The sequence below is a fragment of the Mercenaria mercenaria genome, chromosome 4 (genome assembly GCF_021730395.1).
Source record: "Mercenaria mercenaria strain notata chromosome 4, MADL_Memer_1, whole genome shotgun sequence".
Classification (NCBI taxonomy): domain Eukaryota; kingdom Metazoa; phylum Mollusca; class Bivalvia; order Venerida; family Veneridae; genus Mercenaria; species Mercenaria mercenaria.
Window position 1 is genome coordinate 14,017,518 of NC_069364.1, and position 26,235 is coordinate 14,043,752.

The window sequence follows — 26,235 nt, forward strand, 5'->3', positions numbered from 1 at the left end:
TGCTTTCAGAACGTTTCTAGTCTAATAAGTTGAGTTTACTGATGCCTTGTTCGTCCATATAACGTTATCACTGGTTATTTAACTCTTATTTTCATGAAGATGTTAACCACTTTTAACACCGGTCGCACTAATTTTTGCCTTCTCATACAAAAGTTTTATCAAACTGCGAGATCTTCATACGGTTTCACACGGTTGACACGATGTATCTTCGAACCGTTTGATATACCTTTACGTACTTGACTTCGAATATGAGTAAGATTTTTATATTGATTTAACATGTCTTTTCGACGAAAAGTATCCAGTGTTTGCCTTATTAGAAACCTCGGTTGAGTTTTGGACTTGGTGTTGTTATATTTTCTTGTCCTTTTTTGTCATGGAAAACACACATTTTTACTACATAAGAAGCATAAGCCGGAACTAGGAACGTGAGGGACGTTGTACATTCTTTTACAACTCATGAACAGACTGAATCAAACCGAGTCTGCTATGATGTTGCTTGGTTGCGATATTTTCACAGATTCTATTAACAACTACAGGAGCGGTCTTTGAAGTGCCGTGTGTCTCTCCATACTTTGACTCAGTATTGTAGTATTTTCTGGTCTTTTGGGATCATGGAGGACAAATGAATTCCGTTTACGCCGATGCTTGGGGCGTGAGGGGTGTTGCAGATTTTATTACCTCTCATGAACAGACTCAATTAAACCAGGATATTATTATGTTGCTTGGTAGCGTTCTATGCTTCCAAATTCTCTTTTCGCAGACTCTAATAACTATTACAAGTATCGTATGGCGGCAGTAAAAAGTCCCCGCGTACTCGTTTTCAGTATTGTTAGATACTTTCATTTTTACTATTATAGAATTCCGCTTAAGCCGGTGCTAGGGTGCGTGAAGGGTGTTGCAGATTCCATTACCTCTCATGAACAGACTCAGTCAGACCGAATCTGCCATTATGAGACTTTGTTGTGTTCTATGCTTCCAAAAGATCCTTTCAAATATTTTATTAAGAACAATGACATAATCTTAATTCTTCTCCATCGAAAACATACTACAGAAGCTACTGTACGAAACGTAACAATATATATGTATGTTTATAGGTGAAGCAGCAATCGCTAAGACTGTACCCGCTATTATTTATGTTTTATCAAGGAAATGAGGAAAGGAATGCAATACGAGTGTTATTATTTTTATTCCTTTGGGACACTGGAATCAATTTGATGTTCAGACGGTGTGACAGGGCTTTTATTTCTCATTAACAGGCTTGATCAAACCGAGTCTGCTACTTTGTTGTTTGCTTGCATTTTATGTCTCTGAATAATCTTCTTACGGATTAAAAATGTTTAGATTTGACTCTCTACTTTTGAAAAACAAATTTCAAGTTATTATGATATCGTTGAACATCCCTATTATATTGGTTATGGATTTATTGATCAGAAGATAGAAATCATTAACTGAGCATTAAGTTGGCACTTTGATGAAACATGCAAAAAAGTATCATATAAATCAAAACATATGATGCTTCAATTAGTAAAAGGCAAAATAAAAACTAATAATCCGCGTAGAGTACTATAGACGAATACTTTATGATGAGAGCAATGATATTACTAAAATTACAATTTTTATCACAAATTTATGTTTCTGAATTATGTTATAAATGGTATTTAAAATGAAAGCAATTAATAGTTCAGTCCAACTTATTTTGAAATACGTGTTAAGAAAAAAAAAACAAAAAAACAGCAACATTTTTAAAAATAGTTTCAACGTTTCTATTAGAATTCTAGTTCTATTATTGTATGCAGTTAAAATAAATTTCCTTCTCCACTTTTATACTTATACTCAATTTATGGACAATTAAATTCAATAATTCAAAAAGGGAGCTAATTCAAAATGTTAGCATGGTAGAGGTATGATTCTTGTTCAAGTTATAGCACGGAGAAGGTGTCTCGAAACGAACAAACAAACGGACGGACGCATTAACAGACGGACAAGCGGAAATAGTGACTATTGTAGTGATTCCGTATATAAATGTCAGTCTAAAATTTGTAATGGGTAAAATATAGCATTATGTAACTCTACAATAGTTGTATTATCTAAACAGACGGGGATTATGATAGATTCATGTATTGATTTATTTTCTTCATTTTTCTCTCAAAATAACATTTTACAATCCATACATATAAATCACGTTCAGTAATCATTAACTGTGTAAACAACTTCTTTTATTTTTTTACTGAATGCTTTCAAGCGATAACATGTGACATACATGTATTTGGAAAGAGGGCATTAAATTTTAATTAACATAATTTTTGGATTACTAGTAATATTTTAACAACCGTTTTCATCATCGTGTAATGTGATGAAAGAAAATATTTCTTTGTTTAAGGGCTTTAGGATGATCATTTAGAAGCATAAAACATATTTAATCAAAATAATAGAAGACTCTGTTTTAGTTCAGGTGAGGTCATGAACTGTTCAAAACTCTTGACGAAGCACATAAGACTTGCAACTGCACTGGAAATCAAAATGCTAGATATAGATTTGAAACTATTCACATATGAATTAAGTAATCAACGAACATTTCTATATCGAGTTTTAGTTATTTTCTATTTAGGCTTTTGGGCAATTCTTTATGTATACAACATTAAGAAAACAACACAAAATTTCATTGTTGGTTTTGGGATTTTATACGCTGATCACGACATTATTCTTTTGCATTCCACCTTTTCGCGGCCTTTGATTATTATCTCAAGCAGTAACATAAAATTATATAATCTTGTCCAATGCGAAAAACTATGACACTAAGAAGATTTCGTTTTTTAAATGACTACTATCTGATGGTAACGATATTAATGTGAATGATGCACTGCCGACTAAACTACAGTATCAGATACGTGTCTATCTCTCTCTTTCTGCATGTACCATCAAACGTTTTAAGCATATTACTACTGATTTAATGTATGTTGGGGCCAAATGAATCCGATTGAAATCACAAATTAAACAAGCCACATGAAAGACGAACTTTAAATGATATGCTATATTGTGTAACAAAAACATCCATTTGATTCATTATATTTCATATAAAAGACTAAAAGGATAACAGCAATTTCCGAAATAATAAATAAATGACTGTTTTTAAAAGTCAAAGTTAAAAGAGTGCAGTAAACGGATATGTTTTTTGTCAATATTTTTTCTTTAGTCAATATTTGTGATTAAAATTACGAAGATGTTTTTGTCGACGTTTTGAATTTCTCATATAATTTCTCAGATATGACGGAAACAGGACATACCAAAGTTTTGATACGTAACGTTTCTATCATTACATGTAGAAATTGACACGTAATGATGGAAACAGGATAAACCAAAGTAATGATACGTCATTTAACGTTACATGTAGAAAAAAACAACAACACGGAAATCTAGAACTTGGACATAAGAAAGACATGATACATGTACAAAAGTAACTGTCTTACATCAAATACCTCATAAATACTTCAACTGGCCGAACAAAGAGAGCAACACCTTTGATTTATGTGCGAGCATCATTGTCACCTCTACAGACAACCAGCTTTGTAAAAACTGGCCATTATAGCCAAATTCGTCATCTGGATAACTAAGTTAACGACTGCAGCCAGTAAATGAAATCTGCTACATTCTTATAACAGCTTGAAATAAAAAAGCGATAGCCCAGAAATAAATAATTAGAAAATAATCTGATCCTTCCAACTTTAGATAAATGTTTGCGTTTTAGTATGTATATTTAGCGCTAATATTAAAAAAGTAACTAACTCATTCGTCAGTAACATTATGTAATAAAGGGTTATTCGGTCTCACAGGTTTTAAGTTAAATAGCCATACACATGTATATTTTACGAAAATAAAATACAAGAACTCTTCATTCGTTAGTGACTAAATCCCTTTGGTTTTGACTTCTTATCATTTGTGTATAAAATCAAGACCAGCTAAACGACATTTGTAAACTGTTGCATTTCATGACTCATGACTGTAAGCTGTTTCTTTCCTTCCGTATCACTATCTTGTATATACTAGTGTATGTATAATATATAAACGATAAGAGCGAGGGTACCACAATGTAACCTCAACATGGTGCATCATACCTGTGGCTAATGTGTAGGTATTCAATGAATGCGTAACTGTCAAATTTTAATCAAATTGCTTAAATCACTTAACCCTACTTTACATTTTTATATGGTGGCAGGTCTATTCAGCAGACTTCATCAAAACGTTTTCCTAAAATACTTTACGTTTGTGCAAGGATGATGGATTGTTTCGCTTCTTGGTAAATTCGATTTTATTAGATATTTCAGTATGGGTATGCAACCATATTTGAAGCCATATTATGATTATAATAACTTGCTGAAAATCTGAGTTTGAAATATAGCTCTATTTTACACTAAAGAAGCATTTGGTATAATATGTGTAGATATCAGTGAAACATAACCTGCGGTTTTTGCGGGAATTGGAAGCCTCTACGTAGGAAATAAAAAAATAAAAGTATTATGTTGATCAGGGTCCATATTCACAAAGCATCTTAGTAAAAATTTCACAAACATGGAAGTTTTATATTTTCTTATATTTTTTTCTGTTTCATTTTAAACCCATAATTTTTGTTATATTTTCGCTGAACAGTAAGATGTAAATGTTTAAATTATCGACATATTCTTTTATAGAAATTTTATTGAAACCACTAACACTTAATACTTAACTAAGAAGCTTTATGAATATATGCTTTAAATGGAGCAAACACAAATTGGAATGCCGTAGACTCGATTCCGCATGTTACATAATTATGAAAACATTATTGTTCGAAAATTATATTACAATGTCTTCTATTTCCTTTTTATGATATATCGATGGATTACAACGGCCACATAAGAATTAGTTAAGTATTCAAGGAACATTACTTTGTCGATATATCGATATTAAGGGAGTTGTCTGCCATGTGTACATGTCCACATTAAGCAGCATCAGTGTTTTCTACAGGTCAAAGTATTTACGTCATGCAAGAAATTCGATTCCTATTAATTAACCTTTGGTGTCAGACCACAGTGCATCATTGTCATTCGCTATTACTGTCCAAATGCTTTTATTTCACGTGGTATATTATATGACCGTTATTGTTTTATTACACAGTAAACATTTCATACTACTTTTCATCATTTTTTGTTATTGTATAATGAGATGAATAGTCTTTTTCATGCATGTATAAAATTACAATTATTTACAAATTAATCGGATCTTGTCTGTAACACTGACATGTTGCTTCTTTAAATAAATCGTCAAATAGATAAAGTAAATTTATTTAAAAATGATACATACATATTTCTCAGGACGTTATCCCCATAATATTGTATAAAACGAATACACTATACTATATGCGATATTATCCAAACCAACGATCGAGAACATGTGTTATCCCATAAGATTGATTATGATTATATGTAACCTTCGCTTTTTCCACTTTTATAAACTTTAATACATCAACATTCGTTTAGGTAAAATACTGATTCCACCACATAAATCTTCGCATAATATATTCTGAATCACGTAAAAACATCCAATTTACATCCAACTGTGAATTACACTGTACTTTACGCTGGTGGTCTAATGAGATTGACGCTGCAGTGTATAACCAATATATACGACATATCGGTCGCTGCAACTGATGCATTTACAACAATTTGCAACAAAATAATACTTACTGAGGCAAAAAGTGAAAACCTTTTTAATATTTGAAATAGTAAAAGCGAGAACTCCATAAGTCGCCGAACACAACAACAACAACAACAGAAAAGAATAATAAAAATAAAAATTAGAAAATGTTGCAGAGAACGTGTTTGAATGGTAGCGGAAATACATTCTACCGCCAGCCCTCTAACCCCATTCAAGTCATAAACACGCTCAAAACTGGTGATAGTAATTTCAAATTATATCTTGATGATATATATCTTGAACAGCCAAATGTACTTATAAGGACAAGATGAGGTCTGTCAGAGAAAACTGCCAATGCTGAAAATTGGCTGGCTCTAAATGACTAGTCAAGTAAATAAGATTTAGAAAAGACTTTCTTGCTGAAACAACCGGTGATGGCAGATTTACAATCCATCTTTTTTTATAGATTCCAAGGATAATTTTCAACAAAAATATATTTTCCACTTTTTAGTCAGCGGGTAGAAAAAATAGAATATAATTTATCTTCTTAAAAATAACGTTAACTCCGGACAGGTATGGACACGGTATTAATGTTTTATTCGATGCAGTTGCAAATAACACTGAGTACTGGACTGTGGACATAATAGACAATAAAAAATATGACATAACAAGGAGATTATGTATGTAGAAAATAGCATGTTGCGACAAACTAAGAGTTAGTGTGTAAAATTACATACAGAAAATGGTCCTTATGACAGAAATTGAAAATAGAAAAAGTGATGTTTTTCTGTTTCCAATTTCTATCATATATGTATATAATAATTTTGCTCCCGTGTATAATCATTCTAAACAGTTGAATGGAGAATACTTTAGTCAATGAGTAATTATTTCATTCATACAAACACAGACAAAACAAAAATAAGATTCAATTGTAATATCCACATTTCTGCCTTCCAGAAACGAACGAAATTCTACAACAGTGTACATTATGGATGTGTGAATGATTTATATTTAAACAAAAATAGCTTAAAATATCTAACGCGATGTGGAAGGGAAATACAAAAGAAAAACGTACAATATTTGTTTGTTCAGTGAAATGTCCGACACAGAATATGACTAGTTACAATTGAATTTAGATTTGCAAAAGTCTTCAATACTGAGATGTATAGTAAAGATCCATTCATCTTGCCTTAGTAAGCCAAAGATTAAATATTATTTTTAAAATCTTTTTAGGTTCCTACTTTAAAGCTTTCGAAATAGAACATATAACGATATTAAAGGATTTCAGTGTTGAATGGCAATTTATACGGTTTGTAAATAAAGATTGCTTGGTCAAGTTTAAGTTAAATAGCCATGTAAATGTAGATTTTTAACATTCAGGGTATCCACATGTGTTAATGCGTCAAATATATGCCCTACCCTATATATACCCTTATAAAACCATGTCCTACAAGTATGATACTTGATAAAGTATGTCTTTTCCTGATGGGTATTTATCATTCTTGTTTATTTAGATAAATTGCCTTATACGTACAAATGTATGCACACTTAAATGGATAAAATGATACATGTTGGAGGAGAGAATCGAAATGTACCTTAAAATGTTGTGTTGTAAAATCCGAGTAACACAATGAATAACGCTTAATTATAGAGAAAGGGCACAATGAAAGGATGAACACGTGCTTCTACAATCACATCTAAACATAACAAATGAATTGCTGAATTCACATGGTTTCTTGAAGAATACTTGCTAATTTCACAATATTTCGTAAAACTGGGTATCTTTTGTGCAAGCATGATGTCTTGTCCCATACGTTTTGTCATTATGGATCTACCCAAAGGGCGGTTTTATAACACGGCAATATGACTTAAAGGTAAAACTAAAATACAACTTGATATTACACTAACGAGATTTTCACCCTACCCCTGGTGTGCATTTTGATCGACATTTACGTTACCAGCGATTAATAATACATGCAGTGAATGCTGTGGTTATTGCGGGGGTTGGTGGCCTAAACGCAGGAAATTAAAATAGACGGTTTCAGTAGGTCATAGCTTTTATCTCTTACTACCTACTTAAAAAAAGCAAATATAAATTGAATTGAAACACGCCTAGTCCCGGATGTCAGATATGATACTTTCTGTAAATGACAGGACACTTACTATATCAGTTAGAAATACCGATCAAATAAAGAATAAGTTAAGTAATCAATGTGCGTTTTATCTATAAATCGATATCAAAAGAACAGTTACCTTATATGCACTGGGTATGTCTGCAGTATCTACATGTCAACATAAAGCAGCACCAATCGTTCTGCACATTATAAATTATTACTCTGATGCAAGAAATTCGTTAATACTAAAATGCATCTTTGTTCTACGGCATTACTGCCTACACTTTTCTTTTACGTGACATGAACATGTATATAATATTATGTAGAAACTTTTATTGAAATGTTACTTAAATATTTCGTAATCCTTTTAATTATTTTCATAATAAATATCAAAGATTCATTGTTATACATATATGTTTGTAACTATTTTATACCCAAACAGAAATATACATTCATTCTGTAATTCAGAAAAAAAAAACCAGATAAATAAATATAAAACAAATTAATACAAAATTAATAAAATATCAATGCATACATGTTTTCCAGGACAGTATTCCACTATATGGTACAAAACGAATACATTGTATTACATGCACTTGTTTCGAGGGACCCTCGAATCCTGTTTAATCCAAACGAACAGTTGCCAGTTATCCATTAATAAGATTTATCACGCTTATATGTCACTTTCGTTTTTTCCTCTTTAGTAAACGCAGCGTTTAATACTTCGCCCTTGGATAAGGTAAAATACTGGTTTTACAACTTATATGTTCACAATTCACCTGTGTTAATTTATATTCTAAAACACGTATATATATGTAAACACAACATACAACCGTGAAGTACACTGAGCGTTACTTCACAACCTAATGAGATTGACAGTGCAGTGCATAAAACCATATACCGCATTTATTTATGTACGTATCGGTCGTTGCAACTGGTGTATTTATCTATATATTTCAATGATCTATGTACTTGAAGATCCTACATAAGCTACAAATTTGAAGAGTGTATCATCAAATTATGTCAAATTTATAAATGTCTTGGACGACACAATGCTCTCATGATCAAATCAGTGAAAGAAAACTGCAAATGAAAGAAGAAACTGAACCAAAAACACAACAAAACAATCAACAACAAAAAAACAACAACTGAAATTTGACAAAATGTATGACTATTTATTTGGCTCTAACTAGTATTTTGGTCAGATGTTTAATGCAACTCCTTGATTACTTTCCATGAGATTTGTAATTACAATATCATTTTCATTTTTTACTTTGTAAAATATTTTAAAGACTTAAAGTAAATGCATTTGAAAGGATACAAGGATAAAAATCCATCTGAAAGTATATCTCAAATATTCCATTGACTCAAAGTTACTTTACAAATCCAATATTACGTCTTAAGATGCTAGTACTCTCCTGTCATGAAGATTAACATTGGTAGAAGAATACCTAAGCAATCTCTGCATGAAACAGCAGGGTTAACATTCCGTCATTTTTAATGGTATCACTCATGAATGCGCTCTAAATATTGAAAAGGTAATGATTGACATATGCGTCACTTTATCTGCTTTGCCAACCGGCTTCGTCAGACAAAAATACTATTAACTGATCAATTATTCAACTCAAGCACTGGTGTTACTCAGTATGTATGCGGTGATAGAAGGGACATTTATTGGTCTGCTTGTAGACCTGTACATATTCAAATGTTGCATAAGGCTGGTGGTTAAAGACAAATTTTATATTCAAATGTCATTTTTGCTTTCAAGAAATACATTTCTTCCTCGTTTTGAAACTTGATTTAAAAGTATAAGCTTTCTTTACAGCTGAAAAATATATCAGTGCAATAGAAAATATACTGTCGTATACTGCAATTTGCAAAATACAGTTTTCGTATTTCAGAAAGGTGATAATTTCTATTCTTTATTGACGCATGTTTGCATAGAAAATCGTCGATGCTTATCATCTGTTTCTTTAAAGTTGAAGGAGCAGTCATATATGAGAATAAATCATCTTGAAACACATTGTTGAGTCAGAATCTACGAACTAAGGACCCTCGTTTAACAATTGTTTTTATCATTTTTATTAGTAGTTTATTGAGGTAAATTTAAATAAACAAGACATTTAACAGCTATCACACTATATAACAATAAAACACAATAAAATAGTATGCTATTGTACCTGATATACAAAACATGTTATTCACCTAATTATGTAGACAAAGATCTAAAGCACAACTCATGTCTTAGTACAATGTTTCTCTAAGACACTGACAATTAAGAAATATGTTTCGTTAGTCATGCAACTGAATAAAAGTCATATGCAAAGTTTCTGATATTTTATCTCTTGCTGTAGCAATCACATTGTTGAAAGTTCTTTAATTCGTATTGCTATTTTCAAATATTGTCATTGCTTTTATTTTGCTTGCTTTCAGAACGTTTCTATTCTAATAGGTTGAGTTTACTGATCTCTTGTGCGTCCATACAACGTTATATCACTGGTTATTTAACGCTTATTTTTATGAAGATGTTAACCACTTTTAACACTGGTCGTATTAATATTTGCCTTCTCATACAAAAGTTTTATCAAACCGCGGATGTTCATATGGTCAGGACGTAACCTCAAACTGTTTGACAAACCTTTGCATATGAAAGTTCAAAGACTTGATCTTGAAGATGGGTAAGATGTTTATATTGAATGCGATGACTGGTATGTCTTTTTGACGAAAAGCATCCAGTTTGCTTTCATAGAAACCTTCTCTGTGCCCAGTTTTTATTAAGGAAAAAGACATAATCTCAATTCGTCTCGATCGAAAACATACTACAGAAGCTACTTACGAAACGTAACGATATGTATGTATGTTTATAGACGAAGCAACAGTCGCTAAGACAGTAACCGCTATGGACATGAAGAAAGGAATGCAATAAGTGTGTTATTATTTTTAGTCCTTCGGGACACTGGAATTAATTAAATGTTGAGACGGTGTTAAAGGGCTTTAATTTCTCATTAACAGGCTTGATCAATCCAATCCGAGTCTGCTTTTTTGTTGCTTGTTTGTGTTTAATGTATCATCCGAATGATCTTCTTACGCATTAAAACATGTTTAGATTTGACTCTCTACTTTCGAAAACTCGACCTATTTGACCTAAACAGAAAGTTGCAACTTATTATGCGACCGTTTAACATCCCAACTATGTTGCTTATGTATTTATTGATCAGAAGATAGAATTTTATATCTTGAAATCATTAACTTGGCATCAAATTGGCACGTTGATGAAATATGCAAAAAGAGTATCATATAAATCAGATTATATTATGGTTCAATTAGTAAATGGCAAAATAAAACTAATCATCCGTGTAGTGGAGAACTTTATGATGAGAGCAATAATATTACTAAAATCACATTTTTATTAGAAGTTTTGTTTCTGAACTGCATGATAAATGGGATTTAAAATGAAAACAATTAATAGTTCAGTCCAGATTGTGCTGTTGTTTTTTCTGGACGGGTCTACTATGATATCTTTATTATCTTCCTTCAAGACAATCCGTAAAATATGTGCTTTTATATATAAAGTAGTACCAAACGCATTAAACATTTCTTTTATAATCTATACGGCAAGTAAAATAGCAAGTAAGGGGAGACAATTGAAAACGTAGCAAAATGATATTAATAGATCTTTCAGTGAATGCCATCTACTCATGTATGCAGTTTAAATAAATTTCCTTCTCACTTTTTTATACTTCTACTCAATTATATGACTAAAACATGTTGGAAAAGACGTTAAATCCGAACAACATTTTATGGACATTTAAATTCAATAATTCAATAAAGGGAGTTAATTCAAAAGAATAGCATGGTATTTATTTATTCATTTTGATGGGTTTAACGTTGCACCGACACAATTACAGGTCAAATGGCGACTTTCAAGCTTTGATGGTGGAGGAAGACCCCAGGTGCACCTCCGTGCATTATTTCACCACGAGCGGGAACCTGGGTAGAACCACCGACATTCCGTAAGCCAGCTGGATGGCTTCCTCACATGAAGAATTCGACTCCCCGTGTGAGGCTCGAACCCACATCGATGAGGGGCAAGTGACTTTAAGTCAGCGACCTTAACCACACTGCCACGGAGGCCCCTAGCATGGTAGAGTTATGGTTCTTGTACAAGATATACCCCTGAGAAGGTGTCTCAAAACGGACAATCAGACGGACGGACCCATTAACAGACGGACAAGCGGAAATAGTAATAATTGTAGCGATTTCGCAAAAATGTGGGGCCCTAATATATGTCAGTCTAAAATTTGTAATCGGTAAAATATAGCATTATGTAACTCTACAATAAATGTAATACCTAAATGGGCAGAGATTATGATAAATTCATGAATTTAGTTATACTTCCTTCTTTCCTCTCTAAAAAAATAACATTTTACAATCCATACATATAAATTGCGTTTAGTAGTCATTAACTGTGTTAACAATTTATTGAATGCTTTCAAGCCATAACATGTTACATACATGTATTTGGAAAGAGGACATTAAGAAATTTGACTTAACATAAGTTTTAGATTAGGAAAATGTTTCTACGGTTAAGGGCAACACACATTTAATAAATTTAGCTGAGGTCATGGACTGTTAAAAACTCTTGACGTAACACATAAGAGTTGCAATTGCACCGGAAATCAAAATGCTAGATATAGATTTGAAACTATTCACAAATAAACTAAGTAATCAACATACATTTCTATAGCGAGGTTTAGTTATTTTCCATTTAGGCTTTTTGTGCAATGTATACATCAAAATGAGAAAACAACAAAATTCCTAAATTTGAACCTAATTTTTTTATGCTAAAATAGATATTATTCTTTTGCATTTCGCTTTTTCGCGGCCTTCGATTATTATCTCAATCAGTTACATACATGACACTAAGAAGATTTCGTTTTTTGATTAAAATAACTGCTTATTTACATATCTAATTTCATGACAAATTACTAAACAACCTTCTTAACGCTTAAATTGTAATACGGGAACTGCTTAAAGCAAACAATGACCTTGAATAACGAACTATTAGCCCATTGTAATGAATATCAGCATTTCTTTCATGATTGTACCATTTAATGAATTATAAAAAGTAGATATTTGTTTCGGTATTGACCAGCGGATCAAATGGTCAACAGCAACTGTATCCCTGCACCTGACTGTGTAAATGACCCGCATTTTAAACAATTTACTTCTTTTAGGAAATGATATATGTTATCAAAGGCCATTACAATACTATATCGTAGTGTTGCTGCCTTTATTTATGGGCATTGTAATTTAAATTCCTTATTTATATTTATGTTTGCACGTTTGAAATTAAAATATATTAGCTAATTAGATAAACGTAAATATCTATATACATGTGTAACAATGTTCTCTGAAATTAATATCATCGGCAACTTCTAAGTATCCAGATGTTCTAGAATACTGATAAATGGAATTTCTCCGTATATGATCCAAGTGCTACCTGATGGTGACGATATTAATGTGAATGATTCACTGCCGACTAGACTACAGTATCTGATACGTATCTATCTCTCTCTTTCTGCATGTACCATCAAACGTTTGAAGCATATTACTACTGATTTAATGTCTGTTGGGGCCAAATGAATCCGATTGAAACCACAAATGAAACAAGCCACATGAAAGACGAACATTATATGATCTGCTATATTGTGTAACTAAATCAACAATTTGATTCATTATATTTCATACAAAAGACTAAAAGGATAACAGCAATTTCCGAAACAATAAATGACTGTTTTTGAAAATCCAGGTTAAAAAGAGCTAAGGTTACACAAAGCGCTAAGTGTCAACTGAAAGCTGAATTTCTGTAGGCTTGAACAGCTCCGTAAACGGATATATTTTTATTGTCAATATTTTTTCCGCTGTCAATATTTGTGATTAAAATTACGAAGAAATGTTTCTTTGTCGACGTTTTGAATTGCCCTTATAACAAAGTGATGAGAGTGACACATAATGATGGAAACGGGACATACCAAAGTTTTGATACGTAACTTTTCTGCCGTTACATGTAGAAAAACTGACAAACCAAAGTAATGATACGTATTTTAACGTTACATGTAGAAAATATCACGGAAATCTAGAACTAGGACATAAGAAAGACATGATACAAAAGTAATTGTCTTACATCAAATACTTCATAAGTAATTCAGCTGACCGAACAAAGAGAGCAACATCTTTGATTTATAAACGAGCGCCATTGTCACCTCTACAGACAACCAGCTTTGTAAAGATTGGCCATATATCCATGATCGTCTTCTGGATAACTAAGTTAGCGACTGCAGCCGATAAATAAAATGTCTGCCACATTCATTAACAACTTCAAATAAAAAAAAGTGATAGCCAATAAATAAATAATTAGAAAGTACGTAATCTGCTCTTTCGAACTTTAGATAAATGTTTGCGTTTTAGTATGTATATTTAGCGATAATATTAGATAAAAGTAAAATGGTTTACTTGCATCCCTGATATGCAAATTAATGCATTGAAAACCAAGACTGTGTTGAAACAGCTTCGGCACTTTGTAGTAGTTGTAACAAGCATGTATGTTTTAATCAGTACATGTAACGATGTCATTTATTAAAGGTTCCATTTACATAATTCAATGTAGCCTTGTTGTAGTGTATGTATTCAGGATTGAATTAAAGAATGTTCCTATGAAAGTATTTAGTTTAGCAATAGTATTTCACACTACACGTATGTACTGATTTCGTAATCAAAAGAAAATTTATAGTTTCAATTTGTCATAGCATTTCATAGATAACAATCCATGGAGTTGATTGAGATAGTAAATTTGAATTATTTTATGCATATGTTGCACATTTATAGGTTACCAGACTTGCACGAGATGTGCAGCGGAAATATTGCACCACTTAAGGAGCCAAATTCAAGGAATTATTTCAGGCGGGTAGCTCGGTAGAACCAATGACCTTTCGAAAGCTAGCTGGATGACTTTCTCACATGAAAGAACCAACCCGGAGCGAAATGTAGCAGTATGTTCAGTACTAAATGTATTAGCTGTATTAAAATTGTTTGCATAAAGTTCATGTGGCTTTAGTGGAAAAACCCAAAGGGCGGTGTTATGGCAAAATGAACTAACCACAATATTATAAACTTTAAGGTAAAAAGAAATTGATTATAATCTTAGAATATTATTACACTTAAGAGCAGTTTTGACCTGCCACTTGTATATATTTTCAACCATATTTCATGTTATCAGTGATTAATGATACACGCAGTGAATAAAGTGGTTATTGTGGGAAGTAAGAAGACTAAAGTAGGAAGTAAAAAAAATTCAAGTAGGCCTTAGCTTTTATTTTAGTTAATCTGCTTGAAATGAAGCAAACAAAACATTGAAATGTTACACACCCAAATCCGGATATCAAATATGAAATGGATACTCTATGAAAAGGATAGTGAGAATTCAATCTATTTCTATCTATCTTCTAGTACAGTCACACCTCAGTTAAGAGTATTTCGTCTGTTTGCTAATATATCAACTGGTTATAATGGTCAAATAAATACTAAATTAAATAATCAAGGTGCATCAACCTACCAATAAATCGATATCGAGACAGTTTCTGCTCATACACACTGAATGTATCAGCGGTATGTACGGAAGAAAACAGGGCTAAATTCCGCTTCGGCAATCGGCTGGATCAAAAAAGCACTAAATAATTATTCAGCGCAAGCTTTCATGTTTATAACATACAACACTAAAGTGCTGTTCAAGACAAAGAGGCAATTATCGGATCATATGTATTCAAAAATTGCAAAATACTGGTCGTTACAAACTTATTTTTAGTTTAGTTTTCTGTAGATATTTGAAAAGATGCATTTATGCGTTTTAAATTATCTGTTATATTGCATGTCAGAAGCGTAGGCGTAACTTCTTAGAGAACAACTTGGATAGATTCAGATATCCTATTTATTACATGTCTGCCTATGTTTGTATGGATACTTATTCATGCACATCATCAGTTTCTTTTAATTTCATTATTTTGTTTTTTCCTTGTGTAATAAATATTTAGACCAATTAGTGAATTTGTCTTCCAGTTTGTCTGATTAGAGACAAGACAAGCGTACATAAAAATAGAGGGAAATAGAAAATATTGACCATTCTGCTCGATTTTGTAAAGACAAAAGGAAACAAAGTGCAAACACAGATGACTACTAGACATGATCCTGTCTACCACTAAATATAGAAAATTACACGTTATGATAATGAAACAGGACACAACAAAGCCTTAACCCAAGCCTTAACCTGTATATATTTACCATTACATATGGAAAGTACAAGTACAGAAACATGGAATAGCCAATTCCTGATATATATGACAATCAACATGTGAAAGACAAGAATTTCATAAAACTGTCCATAATCAACTTCATCAACTGCTCTCAGTAAATAAACTGTTTACCGTATTCTGATAACAGCTTGGTATTGACCTAATATTTTTAAATTCGCATTACATTCTTACATGAAATAGTAAATTGAAGATTTGAAACAAAATCAAAGTAAAAAGAAAACTGATCTTTTGGATTTTACGCAAAAGATTTTAATACTTTCATTCAAATACTATTATATACAAGGCGCCAGTATAAGATGTCAGATCATGCGGTAATTCTAAGATTACATTCCGGCTTTTATAAGATTATGGCCTTGATTCAACGACATCACTTGATGAGTCACTACGACTGTAATCTATTTTGGTTTTTTCATTGATAAGTTGGGGAAAAGCCACATACATATAACGAAATATGTCACTTATTTCCGCATATTGTAGAGTGGGAAGCAACTTTAGAATATGACAAACACCCAAGTCCACCATTCCAAGCACTTGTAAATCATAAGCTTGATAGGCATACTACTGTGTTACCATAGTTTAACGATTTATTCAATTTACTTCATGTATGAGCCTCAAACAACGGAAAAATAAAGTATGTGTTTGATTATCAAACAGCATTGTAAGATCAATAAATCGATGTCGGCAAAGTTGCTTGCTAATACGTAATGCGTGAAGTCTGTAGTGGCGAAGTTAATGCTGGTTTACATGAGACGCATTAACAAAGTGATAAATGCCATTTTATATATCGTAATAATGACAATGTAAATTAAGGTAACTAGACAGGCTAAGGAAGACGATATTTTAGGATTGTTTCGGATAAAGAAATGTATAGCAGACAAAATGTTCACATTTACTAGCAGGTAATAGCATAAATACTAAACCTACTATTTTTATGATATAATTTAACTAAATGTACGGATTTTGGGGGAAACTGTTGTTGGAAAAACAAGCAAGTTGTTGGAAAGAGAAGCAAGTTAAAAGAGACCATGGTTGTAATAAATAATTTATTTACAAAAGGAAGTTTAATTCGCAATTAACCTCATGTGCAAACTTTTGTTTCATTACAGATCAGTCTTTACGAAATTTAAATGTATGTAGCACTAAAAACAGAAAACAGGTAGATATGAAACTATCAAATTAAAATGAGTTTTAACTGTCATGATACTGTAAAGTACATTTTTATTACCTAGTACATCAATATATCAATAACAATGTAAGGAAGGACCTCGACACTACAGTCGATATTAATTTTTGGTCGGTAAATAACCACAATGCACTCAAGGACACAATAAACCTCATCCATATATGGCAATTATTTTATTCCTTCAACTTGTATTCAAGTATTTTATTATTCACTCATTATTATTCGGTTACATATGATCCGATACGGTGGTTTCTATTGTGACACTTGAAGCGTGACTTTTGTCGTCCGTACACGTGTAGCCCATGCTGTTATTCGTGTTATAACATTTTAGTGCATATTTTCATTACATTCTGAAGTCAATTACAGACATATGAACAACATTGTTGTCAAAAATTTCCGACTTTTATTCAATTAAATATCTTTCCATTAAAGTCAGTATTGATTTTTTTCCAAAGTAAGCGTTTCTCAAAATATTTTCTTAAAACGCTATCACTCAAACCAGTTATATCGGTATAAGAGTAACCTAAATTATACTTGACATTTGTATGTTGTTTGCGAGTCCTTTTTATTTTGCTCAGATCATTATATACCGTATTCCGATTAAAAAGAAAACCTTTGTTGGGTATACGAGTTGTATTCAGAATTTGAGACTGTCCATATAAAATATTAAAAAAAAAAAACCCTTATATTTACATGATTTAAGCATATTGACTACTCCAGTTCCTTACATTATTCACTCTTAACGGAACGCATTTTCCATCCGTGCTATCCATGACCGAAAAGCCACAGAGTAGTCTGTCCTTGGTAAACTATGGAGACACTGATACACTGCGCTACCAAGAGCGCTTCTCGAATTGTGGCAACTTCTAGCCAGCATTCTCGTTCAGCAAAGGAAAGAAAAAAACACAGGGACTTAGGTCGGGCGAATACGGAGGGCGCGGCAATTATACTTGACCTGCTGGTCCTGTAACTACTACTGTACAATACTGCAGATGCATTGTCATGCATAAGGCAGATGCCCCGTAAATTAGTTTGCGGGCGACGTTTAACATAATGTTGTTTTTTTTTACTGATTTTAGAACTTTGTCCCTGTAAAACTTTCCAGTAATAGATCTGCCCTATGCTTTTAGTATTTGCACAATAGACCCTTGGAACAAACCCGATCTTTTGACGATAGCTTGTCGTTCTTGTCCTATCCTAAGCCACTGTTTGTTGTTAATCCGCCTTTGAGATTCGAAATTATATACCCGCGTCTCATCCCCTGTGCGAATTCATTAAACTTCCCTTCATCTGCATCTTAACAGATTTTAGATTTTTGTGTAACATTGCACCCTTTGTGCATTTTGCCCTTTGGACATAAGATTAGGTACCCACTTTGCAAACACCTTCGATAATTTCAAGGCCAATATCTAAATATCTAAAATGATTTTTACGAAGAAAAACCCAACATTCAAATGCCTTTCGCGGTTTTCAAAAAGATACTTAAGTTACAAAGCGCTAAATGGTCCTGTGCATGTTCCTTTTTACAAACAAATAGGAAATTATGTTCGCTGATATGTTTAAAATGAATTTCATGCACAAGTTCTTAGTTTCACATTCAGATGTTATAAGATGATGGTTTACATTTAAAAGATTTGATCCAACTACAATTGTAAATTGTTGCAACTGAGGACTCACTACTACTGTTATTTGTTTAATATATTTTCATATACATACAAATGCATATTTGACATACAATAGATGCATGGGAGTATCATGGAGCAGCACACGGCGTGCTCGGTACCTTTTGTCATAGGGTGGTTTTATGATAAATTGCAACATGGTTACAACAATGTCGTGGTTATAAAAACCTGTTGTGATACATGTTCTGATTTTTCAACAGTTACGAACAGTTTTAACCCAACTATCGATATTTCACGTTATCAGTGATTAATGATAGGTAGTTATTGCGGGGGTTGGATATTAAGCTTGATGGTAGAAGGAAATTAAAAAAAACACATCGGTAGACAAAAGCTTTTATCTCTGTCTAACTACTTAAGATCAAGTTAACATAAATTGAAATGCCACACGCCCAGTCCCAGACTGTTGACAGGAACATTTTTTCTTCTATTTCCTTGATTTTATCAGTGGGAATGTATACTCAGGTAAATTCAATATGTATTATTTATCGATATCAGGCGCGTTCTTGGCTTGTGTATACGCGCTGCGTTTGTCTGCAAAAGGTAAAACATCGGCATTAAATAGCATTTATCCTTTCTGCAGACCATTACGTATAAATGCAGTAATAGATTAATTTCCATTTTGTACATCATTATCATCAGTATTGTCCATACTTTCTATTTACGTGACATGTACATGTATATTATTTCTTATAAAGACAAACTGTGTAATGCGATAATTATTACTTAAATAGTTCATAATACATTTAATTATTGTCATTGAGACCGGACTACAATTACTGAATGCCATCTTTCAGTATATTGTCTATAATACTGAAATATTGCTTCAGTCTATAAACCTATATGCATGGATAATTATATTGATATAAAAATGGTACATACATGTTCCCAGGACATTACATAGTATCCCCACAAAAGTGTATATAATTGTACACAGGATGATAAACGCACTTGTTTGAAATGGTCTTCTATTCCTATAAATCCGAATGAAAGTTTGCAATCATTTGTTTTTAAAATAAGATTTATCACGATTATATGTAACTTTCGCTTTTTCCTCTTTAATAAACACACCGTTTAATAAATCGACACTGGTTAAGGTGAAATACTAGTTTTGTCATTTAAATTTTCACCTGTTTCAAGATAACATGTATAATAACGTATATATACAACAGGTCTATCTCATTGACTGTGCATTGTATAAACCATATATACCACATTTACTTAAGTACGTATCGATCGCTGCAATTGATGCATCTATATATAACATCTCGCAATAAATAACTACTTTTCGATGTCAAAGCTAAAGTCTGTTAAAGTCATAAATATCTTCAAAAGTGAAGATTGCAATTTCATATTACGTCATATTAATTTATGACTTGAACAACCCAAGGTTCTCATAAAGAAATGATCTGTCCGCCAGATAAGGCATAAACCTTTGACTGATATCATGCTCTCTTTTAATATTGGACCAACTTGTTTCACATTGGCGGCGTACGCCGTTTCGCCGCTGGTATTCGTTTGGCTTCCCGGCACTGCCCGGGTCTAAAACGGCGGAGCGTTCGTTTTTTTCAAAAACCGGCGATATTGATTTTTTTGCCACTCACGTGACCGGCGTATCCCGGGTTGGATGAAGCGAATTGGCCCATTGTTTTACTAATCAGAGAGTAGAGCGGCGCAGGCAAATTTTTGTTTTTGGATGAAGAAAAAAAAACGAGAGAAAAATCACATTTTTATAGGAGCTCAACAAAATCTTTAATTAAATAAAGCTTAAATATATCTCGAAACCTTGATCAACTAAAATTCAATATTTACTTTTTGCAACATGTTTTTCATCCTAGAAAAAAATATACACTTAACTTTCTAGAAAAATACTTTGAATGTCAAATTTAGAAATTTATTGGAAAAAAATATTAAAAAATAAATACATTATTCCAGTGAAGTAGGAACGATTTTCTCCAAAAATCATCTTGTTTGGGGCTGGATAACTTGCACTTTTACACTCCATGCTCTGTTTCGTAGTAGATATCAAACTTCACTTTTCCTCTTCGGACTACTCAGTGCTTCCAAGTTTATGTCTGGATACTTTTAATGAAGTTAATTCAGTCATAAGTTAACGTTGAACAAGCAAAAGTCTGACATCGTAAACGGTGTACAGTTTCATCTTTCCTGAGAAGAGAGATCTCCACAGATTTCTTCGCGCATAGTTATGATAATGTAGTCAGGTTATTGGAAATGTTACATGTGAAATGTTACACAACATGTAAATTTCCAGATGGAAATCGCAAATTGAAAGTGAAAGGAGAACTGTCAAATTTATAAACGCAACTATATTTCAGAAAAAAAAACATTTGTCAAATCATACTTTATGCCCGAACACGCATCTAAAACAAGTTAAGGGGAAAATAGTTTTGAAAAAGAAATTGTATGATTACTACAAAAAACGGACAGACCAAGTATAATTGTTAGACAATGAAAATGTGAATACCAGTATTCATTCTTTCAAAATCATTTTACTCTATCAGTTCTGGAGCCGATACTTCGTCTTCTCCTTGTTAGAGATGCTTCCGTGATATAACCATCTGGAAGGTTTTAAAAGATATCTAAATGTAAATAAAGCAACGGTCTTCTCGATGCTTTAAAGACATTGTTGAATCTGCAGTAAAGATATATCAGTGTATATTGCTATATTTCAGGTCTTGTGAGGTCTAGGATTATAAACTTATTTTAGATTAAAAAGGTGATCAATACCTAAAGTTGATCTATTTTTCCCGGACTCTGTTTTGTAAGTTAAAAATAAAATATTATTACTTTAAATCTTTATTTTGACACTTTGCATCTAAATTAGATAATAGATTTCAATTGACAATGGCATTTTATGCGGTTTGTCAATAAGGATTATTCGGTCAAGCTTTAAGTCAAATAGTTATTTACCTAGGTATTGTACGATTAATAATACATGATCTCCTCATTTACAGGATATAAGCTTTGGACAAGCTTTGCTGAGGAAACTTTGCGCGACTTTAGTGGGCAAAGGTGCAAATCAAGACATTAATTATGTCAGGCACGCGCGGGCACGTGCGGGCACCTTAGAAGAACCATTGATCTTGATGGATTTCTATCATGAGGAAATCTACACCGCATGTTACGTTTCAAACCCGCAGGAGAGGCAAGTAATTCGAACAAAATGTAGCAGTATGTACAGTTCTTGATGTAGTAGCCAAGTTTAGACTAGACTTCGTTTCAACAGTGTAAGATGTCTATATTGCCGTGTTTTATAAAAATGTAAAACATACCGAAAAAAGATTTTATATTACCTAATAAAAGAAACTAAAAACTATTTTTTTCAGACAAGCTTTGAAAATGCAATTGTCGTCCTGCCATACTGCAGTATAACTGGATTATAACTTTTTGCATGAAGTCCATGTGGTGAAATAGTAAAGGCTGTAGTGGGTCTTTAAGATTTGGTTACAAACCTGTGGCTAATGGGTAGAGCGTATAATTCATTGAATTCGTAACTGGCAGATCTTGTTGCATTAAATAAGTTAAATTGCCTAAATCACTTAACCCTACGTAACATTATCCTTTTAAATGTGTTGAGCCTATCTCTTAAAGTATAAGTGATCATTTAACGAGACTTAATTAAAATCCGTGCAAGTATAAAGGCATACATTTTGTCAAATTAAAAATGTAAAAATAAATTCCAGTCTTAAAACATTATTTTATATTACACTTTTGACCTGTCACTTGTATATATTTTGCAACGATATTTCACGTTATCAGTGATTAATAATAAGTGGTTATTGTGGGGAGTTAGAAGCCTAATGTAGGAAGTGAAAACAAGTTTCAAGTAGGCCGTAGCTTTTGTTTCAGTTTATCTGCTTGAAATGAAGCAATGTCACACGCCCAATTCTGGGTGTCAAATATGGAATTGATACTCTATGAAAATGAGTTGTTTCTATCAATCTTCTTGTACATCTCTGTTACGTACGGAATCCTGTTGGGGCCATTTATAATGTCGCCGTCGCGTTTGCGGGTCGACACACGACAACGCGAAGTGACATAGCGACATTACGAAGTGACACCCGACAATCGCAAACGACGGCGACAATCCCAAACGACAATGTCGCGGTATCCACTTTAAAATGTCGCCTTTCAAAAGCACGATATATCGCGATGTCACTTCGCGTTGTCGAGTGTCGTTTCGCATTGTCGCTATGTCACTTCGTATTGTCGCGATGTCACTTCGCGTTGTCGTGTGTCGACCCTGCAAACGCGACGGCGACATTTTCAAACGACATGCGATAATCACAAACGACGCTCGACAACGCGAAGTGACATTTTCCAGATGTCGTATCGTATGTCGCGTGTCGCGGGTTTGGGTGAGGGTCGACGCGCGACAATTCCAAACGATACACGACACGCGAAGTGACACTCGACAATACGAAGCGAAATTTCCATAATGTCGTATCGCATGTCGCCCGTCTACCGGTGAAAGGGTAAGATAAAAAGCTGTATTTCCGTACTTTTCCGTACGTAAAATGGCCATGTTTTCATTAACTTCAAATAATTGTAGAATGTTCCAAACACAAGATATTTTAATGAAATAACTTTTATAAATTAAATTCAAACATTGTCTTAACGGATATGTAACTTGTATAATTTTACCGCCGACGGTTTCGTCGGAGGACCGTCTCAAAATGTATCATTTTTCCTGAAAATATGCATACTTCTTCATATATTAAAAAGAGAGGTGGTCCTTGTCTGAGGAGCCATATCTTCATAACCTGATGTCCGATTTTAATAAATGATACCTTGTTGCAAAGGGCAAGCCAGTACCTAGAGAAAAGAGGCCACGTCAGGTTCGAACCCGGTTGGCTAGGGGTCATGGTCAAAATCCGGTAATATTCTCAAAATATGAACTTGTCAGAGCAGTCAAGACGGTCCTGAAAACCCAAGCACTACCTTCACTGAGTCCAATGACACCATTGGAGCAATTTTCATGGCTCCCCGGGTCGAGTCAGCTTAGTCTTGGCCAGCACCCTACCACATATAACAAAAGTTTGATCATTGTCTGATACCTGTCCTACTTTTTTTTAATTATTATTATTGTAATTTATACTGAATTTCAGTTGATAATGACACTATGTTAGATTTTGACCCTTGTTCGAGTCTCTACATCCCAGGTACCTACCTATACCATATATATATATGAATATGTTCGTAGATGACTTGGCTTTACATTTAAGCTGTTTACAAGTCCATATGAGGCCATCAGAGCTCTGGACAGGTATCAGAAAATGATTTAACTTGTTATATACGGTAAGGTGCTGGCCAAGACTAAGCTGACCCGACCCGGGGAGCCGTGAGAATTGCTCCAATGGTGTCATTGGACTCAGTGAAGGTAGTGCTTGGATTTTCAGGACCGTCTTGACTGCTCTGACAAGTTCATATTTTGAGAATATTACCGGAATTTGACCTATGGCCTTGACCCCTAGCCGACCGGGTTCGAACCTGACGTGGCCTCTTTTCTTTTGGTACTGGCTTGCCCTTTGCAACAAAGTACCATTTATTAAAATCGGACATCAGATTATGAAGATATGTCTCCTCAGACAAGGACCACCTCTCTATTTAATATATGAAGAAGTATGCATATTTTCACGAAAACTGATACATTTTGAGACGGTCCTCCGACGAAACCGTCGGCGGTAAAATTATACAAGTTACATATCCGTTTAGATAATGTTTGAATTTAATTTATAAAAGTTATTATCTTGTGTTTGGAACATTCTACAATTATTTGAAGTTAATGAAAAACACGGACATTTTCCGTACGGAAAAGTACGGAAATACAGCTTTTTATCTTACCGTTTCACCGGTAGACGGGCGACATGCGATACGACATTATGAAAATGTCGCTTCGTATTGTCGAGTGTCACTTCGCGTGTCGTGTATCGTTTGGAATTGTCGCGCGTCGACCCTCACCCAAACCCGCGACACGCGACATACGATACGACATCTGGAAAATGTCACTTCGCGTTGTCGAGCGTCGTTTGTGATTATCGCATGTCGTTTGAAAATGTCGCCGTCGCGTTTGCAGGGTCGACACACGACAACGCGAAGTGACATCGCGACAATACGAAGTGACATAGCGACAATGCGAAACGACGCTCGACAACGCGAAGTGACACCGCGATATATCGTGCTTTTGAAAGGCGACATTTCAAAGTGGATACCGCGACATTGTCGTTTGGGATTGTCGCCGTCGTTTGCGATTGTCGGGTGTCACTTCGTAATGTCGCTATGTCACTTCGCGTTGTCGTGTGTCGACCCCGCAAACGCGACGGCGACATTATAAATGGCCCCAACAGGATTCCGTAGTTACGAGTATTTCCTTAGTTTGCTAATATATCAATGAGTAATAATGGTCAAATTAAGAATAAGTTAAGTAATCAAGGTGCATTATCCCTTCAGTAAATCGATATCGTGACAGTTCCTGCTTATACACATTGAATGTGTCTGTGGTGTATGAAAGAAAACATGCTTCGCTAAATTCCCCATTCGGCAACTTTTTGGCAACCGACTTGATCAAGACTTAAATGCTATTAAGCGAATAATTATTCAACGCAGTCATTCTTGTTTATAATATACATAGTATAAATGCGATCATATTGGTCTATAGACAAAGAGACAATTATCCATCTATTGGATGACATAAACGAAGTCAAGTATTGCAAAAAATGTTAGTTACACAAAAATTTGTTTCTGAAAAGGATATTATTTTAGGAGATGCATTTATGTGTACATCCGTTCTATTGCTGGCCAGGCGTAGACGTAATTTCTTACACAACAACTTAAATTCAGATTTCCTATTTCACAAAGGTCGCTTTTATTATGTGTCAGCCTATGTTTGTATTGATAATTATTCATGCACATCATCCGTTTCTTTCAATTTCACTCAGTGTACACGTTAAAGACAAAATTACGTCAACATGTGTTATTCAATCTGACTCATTGCAATAAAAGTGATGTTATAAATGCATAGTAATGATTCCCCATTACTTCATTATATAGTTTTATCTCCAAGTAATAAAATACATACACCAATCAACTGATATGTCTTAATAACGGAACGCTTCCAGTTCGTCTGAACAGAGACATGACAAGCGTCTGACTAAAACAATCTCAGTGACCTAACGTCGATACATATTGAGTTGTGAGAAAAT

General features: G+C 33.5%; 1 protein-coding gene across 2 annotated transcripts in view; it reads right to left on the reverse strand.

The window, feature by feature from the left end:
* Positions 1-26,235, reverse strand: part of LOC123551048 (uncharacterized) — a 100,562-nt gene that overhangs the window by 61,571 nt on the left and 12,756 nt on the right. Inside the window, exon 1 of one of the 2 annotated variants that reach the window (XM_045339690.2) lies at positions 8,317-8,615. The exons of the other annotated variant lie outside the window; for it this stretch is intronic. The gene's annotated coding sequence lies outside the window, so the exon portion shown is untranslated. Of the gene's footprint in view, positions 1-8,316; positions 8,616-26,235 lie in introns of those variants that run through there. 2 annotated transcript variants of the gene reach the window in all.